Genomic DNA, 13,560 nt, shown 5'->3' with positions numbered 1-13,560 from the left:
TACATATATTATAAATACACAACACGTCAATACACACACATACACATATATATACACATATACATGCATGTGTGCATTGTCCTTTAAATCAAAATTAACAACATATATATGTGTGTATGAAAAAAATATGTAAATTGCGTCTGATAATGAAATGTTTCCAGTTCAAATATGTATTATTTATATACGCGTGATCTATCGAATAGACCTGATTTGCAATTGTATTTAGTTTTACCTTATTCACTGAAAGAAAATTAATTTTTCCACATATTTTTATAACAATTTCATATCATATATAAAGTGTATAAAATATGTGTGTGTATTGAATGTCATCAATTCCCTATAGAATATAAAATCTGCCAACTGTACGAAAATGGTCGCACAAGTCGCCGACGACGACGTATCTCAGGGGTTATATTAGAGACGCCAAAAGTCCCAATACCTTCCTTACCTAAGTAATAATAAAGGTACCAGTCTACGAGGGAGTCATCTCGAGATTAAATTAAATTACAGACATTTTTTTCATCGTTTTACTTTCCATTAGATGTCTTTTGATAATTATTTATAGCCGTTTAGGCTATTAAGTATATGCTTTTTGGTATACATATATAACCAATATCATTTGAAATAGAAAAAAAACCAAAGAAAGATTATAAAACAGTTTACATGAAAATTATAATTTGTATTTATTGTATTCCTTTAAAGTATTCAATTTATCTCAAATAATCAATATGGTCTGGTCATTGTTCAAAAATAATTTTATTTAATATTATTTTATTATATTATTGACAAGGTTAATTTTGTTCGAATATTTTATTTTAAAAATGCATTTTTATTAAATATCTTCTAAAACTGGTTATTGACATAATCTGTCTAAAATGACTAGCATAATGCGTTTGAATACATTTTATTAAAAAAAATGAATGGTAGCACATAGGTGACATTTATTGAAAACACCATACTTTTCAGAAGTATCCAAATTTCAATATTATTCTGATTTTAAAATGTCTACTCAACTGTGCAGTTAATCCGATTGAAGTGTTTAAAATGTTCATTTCAACTTTTTTTTTTTTTTGTTAATGTCTTTAACTTTTAAGTTTTTCTTTTTATATTTTTTTCGTTTGTACCTCGTATTATATTTAATGATACTCCACAAATGAGTACAAGTTTGAGATTAATAAATGATCCAAAATGTTGTACGAGAGAAGTTAAAAAAAAGTAATTTTTAATAATCCCTTAAGAGAATAAGATTTTCAATTTTATTTTATTTTATTTAAATATGAATAAAAAAACCAAAGCCAATTATTAGTTTATTTCTTTAGACGTACAGATTACTACCACAAACCTACTGTACATAAAAATAATTTCCTTAATCCTACAATAAATTATTTAAATATTGCTAAATTCAGTCCACAATTATTTATAGTGTAGCTAGCTATTAATACTCGTAACTATAAAATTTCGTCAATAACACTGAACCACATGTATTTGGACAGATCTATAAACCATACAAACTTTCCACTGACGAAACTGTTTACTGTTTTAAAATTAATTCATGGATAATTAAGTTACGAATAAAAAATATTTTCGGTTTTTATAATATACGTTAGAAAAACTTATGAAGATTTTAATTTATATTAAATTTTCAAATCTATTGATCGAGGTACAACAAATATTATTATACATCGAAATAAAACGGTAATATTATATCTTTATTGATGAATATAATATAATATATATATATACATATACATGTGTGTGTGTGTGTAACTCAAATTTTCAAACACGAAATTTAAATAAATACAAATTGCATTTTATAATTTATAAGCCAAGTATTTAAACATTTTATTAATAATAGTTATAGAAATTGATTTAAGATTTCACTTGAAATAGATTTTTATTACTAAACAAAAATGTGCACACGAAGTATTGATTTTCATACGAATTTCTTTTAAGACTTTTTAATGTGGCGTGTAATTTATTATTTATATTTTCAAAAATATTCATAAAGAGATAAAAAATATTTGAAATATTATTCGAAACATAACATCATATTTTGTCTTATTTATATTTTAGGATTTACATTTTTTAACTACAGAATACATTTTAATAAAATATTTAGTCAAACATAACTGAGATTTTCAAGGATCTCCAAACATTTAATTTTTTTTATAATTATGACCGTCAATAATAATATATATTAAATATTATGTATCAAATATACAATTACACAAAATATCATTAACCAATATATTTAAACTTATTTTGTCTTACAATAATTGATTTTTAATATATTTTTCAATGCGTGTTATACAAATTCCTTGCAAGAAAAAAAAATAATGTTTGCCTGGTAGACAATTATTCATGTTATAATATATGAATTCTATAAGCTCCCATCGCTGCACAAGTCACGTATGATATGTTATGTCAATATTGTGTATAAATGTCAATTACGTGATATTAATTTACCTAAGCGTACCGTTTTAAGCCGAGTATATTATGATTCCATATAGGTTCGTTTTATCAAAATTAATTTTATGAAAAAGTCGAATGTCAACTAAAATTTAAATCGGTGATCCATCAATTTTAAATATTTATAATAACGGTACGAGTAATACATTAATACGTGTAAAAACACGCTCTATTATTAGTTAATTTCGTTTTCTCAGTTAAATTCCTGGATAATAAACTCATTTTTTACTCTCCTCTTTGTACTTGTTGTTATTTTGATTTTAAACATATTTAAAATAAAATAAATTGTACAAAATTACATATATACATATTACATATATGAGTATGTGTACTGTATTTATATTACATAATATTTTTAATGCCTAGTCAAATAAAATGAATCGTTTTTTCAAAAACACTAGAACAACTAGAATTTAAACATGTGTATTTTTATACTTGACGGATCTTCCTGGGAAAAAAATGGACAACATTATATGTCATAAAGCTAAAAAAAAAACGTATAAAAGGTTATGTCGTTTCGACATGACAGACACAGGAAAGGGCGTTTCTGAAGACTTTATGATTGCTTTTTTTTAGATGCAATTAAGTTATACCGGTGAATTCGTTTATAACGTTGGCTTCTAAAAAACTTAGATTCCGTTATATGTCATGTCGTAGACTTTTAAAAGCTCTTTTCACTGTCATAGGTTCAAAGTAATTTAGCAGAACAGTTGTGGCAAGCTTGAGGCGTTAGTAACGTTTTAAATTACTATTATGCAATTATCATGTCATCGTTTAATTTATAAAAACAAATTCGATTGTCTATAATACTACCTAATGGTATATATATGCAGTGCCGGATCTAATATATTTTTTACCGGGGGCAAAGTATAAAATTAACTCCCTATCGTAAATCAGCCCCCCTCTATTATGCCACTGTTATACATATATACCAGTTACTCTCTCTGAAAAAAAGGAGTTAACAAAAATCATTATTGGGTAATTTGGCACCCCTCGACCACACTTCCGGTGCGAATTCCCCGGTTCACCCCACCCCATTTCTAGATCCGGCTTTATATATATATATTCATCCTCCAATACAATGACATATAACATAAACTCATATTTGATCGAAACTATTTTAATTTAAAACTCTCAGTCCATTTATAAAATATAATATTTTTTTAAGTTCAAGAAAATAATCTTTAAAACAAATTGTATAAATATCATATATACTATTATAAAAATTATTAATTATAATTATATTAACAATATAATATTAGGTGTAAATATATTTGTTTAAATTATTTTATATTATGGTAATATAGAATATAATATAATATAGGTATTAAGTATATATTAAACTGTAAACTGTAGAAGGACTATGTTGTATACTGATATATTGAACATAATCAAAAAAACATTTTTTTAAACACTATTAAAGGTATAGAAAATGATAATAAATAAAATTATTGTAACATGGTTTATAGTTTATTGTATGTGAGACATAGCACGTAGGCAATAACTAAAATACTACTTTCTAGATTTTTCCATTCGTATAAAATGTCTATTAAGGCATTAAGATACATTATAGTGCAAAATTACTTTTCTCTGGAGATATATATATATATATAACTACCATCATAAAGAAAATACATTGTGTTATTCCCAGTTCTCATATAAGTGATTTATTTGTGTTATTGCTGTGCACTTTTGAGAGCTTTTATTCGCCACTTAGAACCGTTTGTACACACCATGCATTCGAATCACTCGAGAATAATTATTGGATTTTTTTGTATAAAACACAATTTTTTTCATTCAGCACGTTGGACACATAAGTATGCTTCTAAAATATTTTATTTCAAATCGATTACCAATGAATTATGAATATTTACATAGAATAATATAATAGTTACAGTTTGAGGATTTGCGTACATTTTTTTATGATTTTCAAAAATAAAATTTTATATTTTTCAACTAGTTAAAATGTCATGTACAATTTATACATAATTTATAATAATGTATATTATTAGTGCGCATTTATTCAACCTGATAAATCTGTAATTCGAAATATACGTAAATTATATTATTATGGTTACTATAATATATTCTTAGAATGATTTGCATTTTTATTTAATATGTCAAACATTCAAACAAATTAAAATAGAATTGTAATAGGTAACGAAAGCTATTTAGATAAATGTACACTCGCGCTCTTTAAAAGTTTATAACAATTTATTCAAAGTCTTATAACAACTGTTAATAAATATAAACGGATCGAGACAGAAAAAGAACAATTCATCAACAGTACCTCAGTATTTTTATTTATTTATTTTTTTTTTTTACTTAATAAATCTCTGGGCAATTTCGTTTAAGACAACGAAGGATATTATTTTCAGGAATTGTTAGATTAGCTTAGATTGGAATTTTTAAATGGGGCTTTGTGACTTCATCATTTACAGTAAATAAATATAATTATATTATAGAGATGGCTGTGAAACGTTGGTTCTTCGCTAGATTTAGACTAATAAACATTTTAAGATGTTATGAAGAAGGCGAAGGTGAATATAAATAATGTTGACTTGCTTTCGATTTAGTTTTGTATAGTTGATCTTTTTTTCAAATGTCACACCTATAAAGTACTTTGGTGATGGTTTCGAGTATATAGAGTTTTTATTTAGTCAGAGAGAAGGAAAGGCGTTGCAATTGAGCATGAAATTCAATTGAATGCGTTTATTCTGATTAGTTGTAATCTTCCAGTTTTAACTCACGCGGCCGTTTAGTTTAAGTGCGACTGAATTTATTTAGCAGATTTACCAGCAACATTACTACAACGGTTTAAAGTCAAAATCGACGCGTCTACTAATAAGCATTGTTGACGTGGATATATATGACTAGCCAAAAGATAAAAAATATACATCGTTTGCTATTTAAAATCATAGCAGCGGCCGTACACTCACAATACCGATACAAAATGGTCTAATTTATGATACAGGATAGAAGTCTATGTATTCCTATATTTTTAATATCGTGCCCAATTAGGTTCGTCTCGTTTTCAAAATATATAAATACATATTAAGGTCAAGCAAATCGCCTGTTCTGGCTAGGCACTATATGTGCGATAATATTATACGCACTGACTTACGAATAGGAGCTGAAGAAAAAGACATGTGAGAAATTGTTACATCTGTCAGAAGGTTTTCCGGGCAGTTTGTACGCATCTACCTTTATACTGGTTAAATCACCAAACGTGATCATTCCCGTTGTATCTTTTTATTATGTATTTATTCGAATTTTTATGTTTGAAATTCATAAAAACTGTCTTAGTTATAAGTGCTTTACTAAATATTGCATAATATATTGTATGTTTTATATACAACCATAATCTCTACATATTCTAAGCGTATTTTTTCGTGGAATACTGACCCAAGTATTATAATTCAAAAACTCAGTCACCATCATGCTCGTTTGGATTTCGATTTAGGCTAGATCGAAAAATGTAAAAACAAAAAATCTATTTATACGTGTTTAAAAATTCCGAAAATTTCAATTTGAATAAATGCGCAATTAAAAGACAAAATAGAAGGTGAACGCGGTCGTCGAGTCACTCGGTTTATATGCATATAAATTTATACTATGGCAGTATGCGTATGGAAGAACTCGATAGGTGCGCTGGTAAAAGCAGGATCGCGTTAGCTTTCGTATGCGGAAATCATGCATGAACAACCCGTGCATATACTCACACACAAAACCACATTGCAAATTATGCGAACTATACACTAGTGGAAGGCAAGTTTTTTTCAGTTTTGATTTATGAACGTAGATATTTCCTCACATTTTTCATGTGTTTTTTTTATCTTTCATTCTTTTTAAAGTGAGTATAAAAGTCTTGGAGAGATAATGTACGACCGACGAATGCCTAGAACCATGTCGTCGCTCCGCGGCCGTCTTCAGGTAATATTATGAATAATGATAATCTTTCCGTATACGTGTCTCTTTCTCTCTCTCACACACACACACACACACTCACTCACCTATAATACATACGAAAACGTTTGCAACGCTTTGTCGTCTCGTATATAAATACACGTGAACGGGTTTCATAAAATTAAATATAACGAACACCAATAAGATTATTGAAATAATTCAATTGCGCTTTCCAATAACGATCGAGTTTCGTAGGTATGCGTACTAAAATAATTTATACCACTTCAATTCGTGTTTAGGAATTATCGTTTATTTCCATTGAATAATTTGTGTGGGGGCCACGTTTGCATATTATACACCCAAAGCTGATACATACATTTTTTAATATAGTATGTAAAAAGCTTAGTGTAAAATATAATATGTATTTCTTTTAATTTTAAACACTTTTAATCTAAACTCAGCTTCGAGAGATATTAAACAACTTAGGTTGGTATGTGTAACAATTTTTGAAAATACAAAATATAATAATATGTCACGCGCACATTAACCTCGCCACTGCATAGTCTACACTTCTACATTGTGAATTAATGATATATTATATTATACGTTTATCGTGCATGGTGAATATAATTTATAGGTCATAAGTAAGGATAATTGCGTACAGAGTTTAAAAAATAAGTAGACAGTTTGAATTTTTTTTTTGGGAGGGGGGGCGATTTGTATAACATACGAGTGAATATGAGCATTAAGCATATAATGATAAATACATAATAAATTAATTATCAATGTATAAGACGTATCCGAATTAACGCACCTTCGATACCAATAGCCAATAGTCAATACTGTGCACTTGGTATGTAGAAGACAATTTTTTTTTATTATTATTATTATTATTACAGTAAGATATGTCTAGCTTGCGACATCTATACCTAGAGATATTATAAATAATAATACATGTTTTGGTTTGTTAAGTGCGATAGCTGAATTAAGTTAAATGATAATAAATAATAGTTAGACTTAAGATTAAATTAGAAAGTTTCTTGAGCAATTAGGTCATGCGGACGTCCACGTTGTAGGCGGCTTTGTGGAGCTGGTCAGATGTTGATGTGGTAGTGCATTGAGCCTGTTGATTTGTGGATGAATTTGAAGAAGCATACAGCCAAGTGTTTTATGTGGTCTTGGAGGTATGGAATTTTGAGGTCTTTGTGTATGTTAAGGTTTCTTACAAGTCATGGAGCGTTTGTTATCGTTCTTAAAACTTTGTAGAAGACAATTAAATAATATTATTGATACCACCGCTTGTTAGTACTATGTAGCAATAAAATATATTATATTACCTATTATAATGCTCAGCTAATTCTTTCAATATACTCGTAATAATCGTTACACACGCTTATGAATAAATAAATTTAAGAGCTGATGTGGATCTAAAAAATATGTTTTAACTCCTCCACTTAAATACTCCTTGCCTTACTAAACACAGCCATTTATCGATAACCGATTAATGCGGCCACGTATATTGAAAATATTTTCGATTAAAAATATTTAACATAAAATCTAGTACTCACACAATATTATTTTGTTTAAAAGATCATTTTAATGGGGTACTACAACCATCATTATTTCACACACTTAATAGACACAAAAATGTTAATAAATAATATACATAATTTCTTACCAAACAAAGAAGGCCAACACAAGACTAGGAAAAGAGGTACTATACTATTAAGACGTCCGCTAAATCGCCTAAATCAACCACTGAACTTATGGAACTAGTAAAATGTCCACGTTAAGTAAATATTACGTTAAAGTTTTCATTTTATAAATACATAAAAAAATATTAAGCATGTGTTTTATTAAATGTAAATAGTACTAACTATAATAATAATTTTCTAATAATAAAAATGTAATACAAAATAATATTTAGGTTATACATTTTATCGCTAAATATTCAAACTCTATAAAATACTCATGTAACATATCGATAGCTTTTCCTATTATATATAGGTTAACACAATAGGTCATACATATTATTAGTGTATTATTAATTTTGACAAAGAATCGATTTATGTATTGATATACATAATTAATAAATATCGATATTTGAATAATATTATTTGCATAATTCATATTATAACAATTAAATTTATTTAATGTTAATAAACATTACATTTATCTCTTTAAAAATTTTAATTAAATTGTATGTATATTACAAGCCAATTTTTTAACTACCTTAGATTTTGTAATTTATATATTATCTACATTTATGTCTATCTATATTAAGTCAAATTTATAAACAAATTTTAAACAATTATTATACCTAATTTATAAAATATAATACAATATTTCCGTGTATTGTGAGATATTCAACATTTATCCGAAAAGTTGAAAATAAGTCATATTCTATATCGATATATTATCTAAAAGTTTATGATCGACACATAATAATAATTTTAAAAAAACAGGATAAAAATAATTTATCAATCTCAGTTGATAAAGTTAAGCCATATAATAGTAATATAATATGTTAAACATTATTATCATCCAAATTGTATGATGGTTAAATGTGAATTACATTTAAAATTGAACAATGTAACTTAATATACCTAACAAATTTAACAACGTTGAAACTTATTTAGTACATATAAATTCATATAATTTAAGTGATTTCTTTATTTAGTATCAGATGTTCCAATTGTGTTCCAAAAGGTGAATCGTTCGCGACAAGTTCTACCTATTTAAACGCCTATTTTGTTTTGCATTATTTTATTTTTTTAACCTACGAAAATAATTTTATTTATAAAAATTCCAAACAATAGAACCCCTCCCTATGAACGAATATTTCAAATATAAAATAAATGTAACAATTAATTTGATACATGACTCGAATATAAAATAAGATAAAATAAAAATTTAAGTAATAAATAATTTATATGAATATGTTTTTTGAAAAAAAGTATGTTTTTAATGAATAAGGTTCTACTGCAGTGATCTGAAATACACTCGTTCTGAAAACGATTTTGCGAAGTACTTTTCGCTCAATTATGTATACACAAATTGTTATTCGTGTATAATATTATAAAAGGTGAACCAAACCCCTGTATTCTACTTGTAGAAATATTCATATTTGATGATATAACATTTGTATGCAAATTATTTTGTTTCCACAAATAATTATTTTTTTTTCAAATTCCACAAAACAGAAAAACAGAATCATATTACGAACATTTATTATACAAATGTTCGCTTGTAATAATGATAACAATATAAGATACGAGATATTTACACCAAATTAAATTTATTTATATAACTAGATATTTTGTTATTAAATATTTTTCAAAAATGTTGCCATAATATTTCTGTTGGAAAAATAATAATTTTGATTCTTACTTTCCCAGTTATAAGTTCTATAGTATTCTATAGTAATCTATTAAGTAATTAAAACATTTACGTGTATCTTTTGAGAATTTCAAAGTTTAATGTTAATAAAATTTTGTTTTAAAGATAATAAGATAATTTATTATTAACTGAAATAATAATTATAAAATTAAGCCACATGTCGTATGTATAATATGATTTCTTTTTGACAATCGATTCTCAGAAAAGAATTTATCTATGAAAATAATTTTAACTGTATTTTTTGTAATAATATCTTCAATTTAAAAAAAAAGATAATCAATTGGATACTACTCTGCTGTATATTAGCCACTATAGGTATCGAGTGGATCATTATTATGGGTGTGCTAAATTTGAATTCAATGATATATCATTGTATAAAAAAACAATTATTACCCGAAACGGTCTATCAAATGTCTAATCAATTCGATTGTTTATCTCATTATGTGTAACATCAATATTGAGTTGCAATCTGGTGAAAATATTGAATATATTTTAAAATCAAAAGAATACGATAAAGCCGAAAAAACTAACCGTATACTAGTGACTTAGAACTTGATAAAAAAAAATTAAATTATTTAAAATTTCATAATAACTATAATTAACATTTTTGCTTAGTCAATCGACGAAAATAAAATATACTTAATACATGTCAATCATCAGCACAAAATCTTGAAAAATAAGCTCAACAAATTATTAAAACATCTAATAGAAAATAATATGATACGACTTGGAGTGGGAACTGCAGTTACGCACGAGCTAGAATTTGTAATAGTAAATATCACGGGATCTTATCACGCAAAATTAAAAATGAATAATTATTTCATTATTAAAATTGATGAAAAAAAAAATATAAAAAAATAGTTTGTGATTAATTATTTATAAGGATAAATTATGTAAAAGGAAAATAATACTTAAAATACAAAAATTAAATTAAAATATTTTAAAGTATTGAACAATGTTTTTTATATTATATTTTAATAATTTACCTCATTTTTCTAAATATTTAATATTACTGTGTTATATGTATCGTTGCTTGATTTCATTAGGAAATGATAACATGTAGTTACTGTACTATTAAATGACATCATTTCCTTTCTTTATAAAGAATTGTCAACATATCCGATAGCATAATATAAGACATAACACATAAGTATATAATGTTTAAACTGAATTAAACTGTAAATAATTTGTAATTGAACTATAAATTGCTATTAATTAATAAATCATGATAACTTTTATTCAATATGATATTCAAACTTATGGAATCGATATAATACCTATACAATTAAAATATTTTTCCCGTGGTAGATTATTATTAATAGTAGTATCTATACTCTATAGTTTATACAAAAATAACGATAAATGGAAAAGCCACACGACCACGTGATACTCGATTATTAGTAGATACCATAATAATATCGTTATAAGATATTCATGTACGTTATAATAAATGTATAACACATAAACAATAAACATATGAATATATGATTCACATAGATAATACCATTAGAAATGGTTAACCTCAAAATAAATTGTATTTTACTTAGAAGTATACTTATATTTATATTAAATATTTAATTAAGCATATGAAATATAGGTACTTACTACTTACATTTTTTATGTAAACATACTTGTTTATATCGTACTATCGTTTATATTATTACATTTTTTTTACACCTCAATTTGAATTTTATACTTTTATAGTATATATTTTTTCACCTGTAGTAGTTCGTATAGAACATTAAGAATACCTATATACTTTTATAAATAAAATCACTGAAAAAACATTTCCTTTAGTGTATAAAATAAAAATTATTTAATTTCACAATTAAATGTTAGTTAGACTAGTATTGATGATAGGTATATTATGTATTTTTAAATTATTTATTTATATATGGTAATTATTATGATACATTTTACCTAATTGAGAAATTATAATTTTTTTAAGAATGAATTTTTAAGCCATTTAGGTATAAATATAGGTATAAGGTCTCTTGTTCGTAAATAATATTATAATACTGCAGTATTACGACCTATAATTTATCATTAAATTAAATAATGCAATATCTGAGTAAAAGGAAATTATTACAAAAACTAACCATATTATGGATAAATCAAATCTATAGTAGGTTACCAATAACAATAGTTTGGTAATAGAAAAAAATATAATCCGCCGTCGGCGTATAATAATTTTATAGTTAGTTGTATGTACCTACCAAGTTGACATTTTGAAAAAAAAGTAATATACATAACATAACGTTCAACCTTCGATGTTAGATATTCAGCAAATAGTTCAAATACTTTATATAATATTAATAATTCAATACAATAAAAATATACCTAACACGTGAAAATATTATATGTGTCGTTGGTTGTAAATATATATGATGCTATGTGGCCTTTAATGTTATTCATATGGCCTAGAAATTGGTTTACGGTTCACTGGCGTTTGAAAGAAGCCTTTCGTGTAGGTACTTGCATATTTTGATGATCATATGCTGACGATAATAGCACAATAATATAATATACAAACAGCTCGCAAATTATTTAGTAACGATCAACGACACACAATTCTTACAATATTGTATACACACACACATATGTCATATTATACGCATGTCATCGCACTTGTATATTTGAAATAAAACACTTGAATTAAAAATTATTTAAAAATAGTCTCCAATAAGTATTAAAATACATTTTAAATACTTATCAAATGAGAAATCTTTTGGACCAGATTTCTTTAGAAAAGTTTTTTTGTGGGTAAATACATATTTTTAAACAATGCATAAATAGTTTTGTAATGGAAAAAAGCTACACACAAATACAACATAAAAATGTACTAGGAGATTTTTGTTGGTATTTTAAATTTTTTTTTATTATTTATTAAATATGTTTTTAAACATATTTGTTTTAAATGTATTCAAGTTTATATCAAGTATACACTTATGTATAAGTCAGAGTTTAGATATCAACACAAAAAATACGATAACAATTTTCTTTTTTAAACTTTGAGAAGAAAGTACATTAAATTATATTCAGTTTGTGCTTAGTATAATATATAAGTTTAATGTCAACGTACGTAAGTCCATTATTATATTAAAGTACTGCAGTTGAAATAGCCAGTGTATGACAGAATTACATATAAAATATATCAAACAAATACTTATATATAAAATAATATTATGTTTTTTCAAAACTCAATTATCTAAAAAACTGTAATACGAAAATATTTTACAATGGTAGCCGGACGATAATTAATATTTTACAGCACACACGACATAATCGATTGATGAGTTAAAATATGTATTTTTAATATTATTGAAATGTAAAAAAAATAATATATTATTCTCAACTTGTGTTGCTGCATGCCATTAGACATTCAATATCTTGATTGACGTATATTATTGTGTTGTGTTTTATAATTATGTGCGGAATTCATAACGGCGAACCTATATCCACGAGAAAAATATTGTTTGGTCATCATACGTATTCGTATTAAAATAATTTTCGAAAATAACCTTTTATTAAAAATGTATGGCTCTTACGACAAAATTATATTTAGGATATTTTACAATAATGAGTGCCAAGGTAATTTATTTGTGTACTTACTACATTTATACAGTCGAGTAGGACAACCACATGTTTTAAAGTTCACATATCATATTATCACTGTAGCGATACCAACAGCTATATCGTAAACTTTGGTGATATAAGATAGGTCTCGAATGAGTTGTAGTAACATAGACAATTGTCTGAATTCGTCATAAAAAACACGCATTGTTA

The 13,560-nt window shown here is 25.6% G+C and overlaps 1 protein-coding gene across 9 annotated transcripts in view; it reads left to right on the top strand.

Annotated features, from left to right (window-relative positions):
• Nucleotides 1-13,560, top strand: part of LOC132921299 (potassium voltage-gated channel subfamily KQT member 1) — a 250,277-nt gene that overhangs the window by 208,603 nt on the left and 28,114 nt on the right. The gene's annotated exons all lie outside the window — the stretch shown is intronic.

This window comes from Rhopalosiphum padi, chromosome 2 (genome assembly GCF_020882245.1).
Source record: "Rhopalosiphum padi isolate XX-2018 chromosome 2, ASM2088224v1, whole genome shotgun sequence".
Taxonomy (NCBI): domain Eukaryota; kingdom Metazoa; phylum Arthropoda; class Insecta; order Hemiptera; family Aphididae; genus Rhopalosiphum; species Rhopalosiphum padi.
This window is presented reverse-complemented; position numbering and strand designations above follow the sequence as displayed.